The sequence below is a fragment of the Octodon degus genome, unplaced genomic scaffold (assembly GCF_000260255.1).
Source record: "Octodon degus isolate 3935 unplaced genomic scaffold, OctDeg1.0 scaffold00110, whole genome shotgun sequence".
Taxonomy (NCBI): domain Eukaryota; kingdom Metazoa; phylum Chordata; class Mammalia; order Rodentia; family Octodontidae; genus Octodon; species Octodon degus.
Window position 1 is genome coordinate 304,769 of NW_004524686.1, and position 3,136 is coordinate 307,904.

Below are 3,136 nucleotides of genomic sequence, written 5' to 3' on the forward strand. Positions count from 1 at the left end.
AGAGAGAGAGAGAGAGAGAGAGAGAGAGAGAGAGAGAGAGAGAGAGAGAGAGAGAGACTGTCTCCCGACACTGGGAAACATTTTATACTACTTCTACTCAGTTTCAACAAGCTAAAAAGCACCATTTCACCCTTGATGCATGATGTAAATATTAGCTCTGGCCAAATCATAACCAGTCCTCCTCTTGAGAGTTTCTTTTGTTTTCTTTTTCCTTTTTTGTTAATGTATTTGGTACAGGGTCTCACTACACAGCTTAGACTTGTAAAAATTATTTCACTCCTACTATCTCAGAAAGTAAGAGAAAAGACCACTAAATAGGAAGTATAAGAGGTACAGATGATGCCTTAGAGGAGATTCTTAAAGCCTCCCTGCTTCAAGAGAAGAACCAGATGGTTAGTGGGATTCACCAATAGGTGAGTGAGGGTCCCACAACAAGAGAGAGGACCCTCAATCAAGTCCACTGCAGAAAACATCCCGGAAGTGTTCTCAGCAGCCCAGTGGAAACACAGATGATACAGATGTGAACTTTGAAATGATGCTAGCATTTATTATTTCTATTTTTTTCCATAATTTTATTGAGAAATAAATAGCAGTGAGACAGTTTCAAATCAAGTTGGTAGGACAGTTCCAATAATTAACACATTGAATACTGCCTTCCTAGTGGTTACTTGGTGTACAAGATGCAGCCATGATATCCTATTTACAAATACTATTAGAACAAATCCCTCTATTCATTAAGAGAATGTGAGTATATATTTATCCTAACCAATTTGAATACACAGATACAAAATGGTCATTCATCTATATTCCCTTTTCTTATTTAGTTCCATCACTTAAATATTATAGGTGTGTGAACTCAGCAAAATATTCCAAAATACTCCAGTAGTCCATAATAGTATTAGGTCTTCCACTTGACTGGCAATATCTGTTGACCTGAGTCCCCTACAGTTCAACATAACAGCATGGCTTTACTTCTTATACTTCGTTTTTGTACTTTTCTGCTGGATGGTTAAGATCAAGATAAAGCACAACCTATGTAACAAGAATTATAGCTTTTGGATCTGATAAGGTCAGGCAAATCCCCTCAGGATTTATCCTGAGACCCTGAACCTCAGATTGTAGAACCTTTGTCAGTGTCAGCCATGTGGATGGGTCACGGCCATTGCTTGGCCAATTTGCTGTCTGTGAAAGACTGAAAAAATGTTTTCTCTCCATATGACTCTCCTTAGGCACACTATACATCATCAATCACTTTCCTTTTTGGCCCCATAATCTCCTTGGTCAGAAAATGTGGGACACAACTGAGTTACATAATGTTACAGTACAGATTCTCATATGTCCTGAGTCTTAATTGTCCTTGGAAAGCTTGAGCCAAAATGTTGGCTTTCCTTGTGGCCCTCCTTTTCTCTAACTTTAAGTCTTTAAACTTAGGTTGTTAACCCTCCAGAAGAGAAGCTTATTGTTATGACCATATAACCTAGGCTGTTGAGCTTAACCTCACTATCTGTCTGAATATCAAACACCTTAGGCATATCATGGAAAAGATATTTTTCATAAAGTATTGATATATTAAACTTTAAGTCCCTACAGAATATGACAAAAAATTAGAAAATTAAACTATTTTAAAAATAAGAATAAAGAATTATATATATTTACACATAAGACCAGAAATCTAACCATATACAACATTGTTGCAGGACAGTCCTGCAACACTCCTTTTCCCATCTCCTGCCTTCATTCAACACCCCCTTCCTTTTTAAATAATCATCAATCTGAGAGACAGCTCAGCAGCAACTGGCATGTCATGACAAGCAGCACGTATTCAAAAGACCAGAATGACAGGCACTCCAAGCATGAACCCACTATTACAAATTGCGATCTTCAGTGCAGTTTCTTAGTTCACGTGTGTCAGTATATATAGTTAGTCAGGGAGAGAATCCTTCCAATTAACTGCTAGATTGAAAGATCTGAAGATTCTCAGGATCATTGCCTTGCCCATCTTGTACATATAACTGTATGGCTTGCCTCGGTCATGTTTCCTGGCTCTTCTCCTTACTCTCTCTTCATTGGCTAGTCCTCAAGTTATTGCTTTTCTTTTTAATGTATTGTACCTTTCTATATGTATTTCTTCTTTTGAGTTCTTATACTAGGGAAACTATATGATATTTACACAATTTACACATGTGTGTTTGGTTTATTTCACTTATGAGCATATCATCAAGTGGCATCCACTTAAATATAAAGCCTTCAAGTTTATCATTCTTTATAGTTGAGTAATATCCCATTGTATAAAAATACCACATCTTTTTCATCCATTACTCAGATGATGGGCATCTTGGTTGTTTCTAAGATTTGGCTATCACAAATTGTGCTGCTATAAACATAAGCACACATATATCATTATGATATGATATTTTCAGATCCTCTGGGAAAATTCCCAGTAGAGGAATAGCTGGTTTAAATGAGATTTCCAGTCTAAGTTTTCTAAAGAGTCTCCACACTGATTTCCATAATGGTTGCACCAGGCCACATTCCTACCAGCAGTGAGGGTTCCTTTTTCCCCACAGCCTCTCCAATATTTGTTGTTGGTTGATTTCTCTATGATAGCCATTCTTTCTGGTGTGAGATGATATCTCAATGGCATCTTTTTTTTTAAACATTTTTTTAATTTTATTTATGTGTGTGTGTGTGTGTGTGTGTGTGGCACCAGCTCAGCCCACCAGAGGGCAGGGCTGGCTGGCATGTGGTGCTGTGGGATTGAACCGTGGTCCCTGTGTTTTGCCAAGCTTGTTCCAAGTAGGTGCTTTAGACCACTGAGCCATCTCACCAGCCTCAATGTCATTTTAATTTGCATTTCACAGATGGCTAGTGATGTGGAGCATTTTTTCATATATTTACTCACTTCTTTAATTTCATCCTCTGAGAAGTGTGTGTTCATCTCAGATGCCTATTTCTGGATTCAGTCTTTAAATTTTGGGACCCTAGTGTTCTTTAGTTCTTTATAAATTCTATACAGCAGATCTTTTGTTGCGCACGACCTCGCCAGCAAGGAAGACGCAACACACAGCTCTTCCTTCAGCGGTTTATTCAGGCCCCTTACAGCAAGCTTCTTCTTCTCCAATCCCCCAGCCCTTGG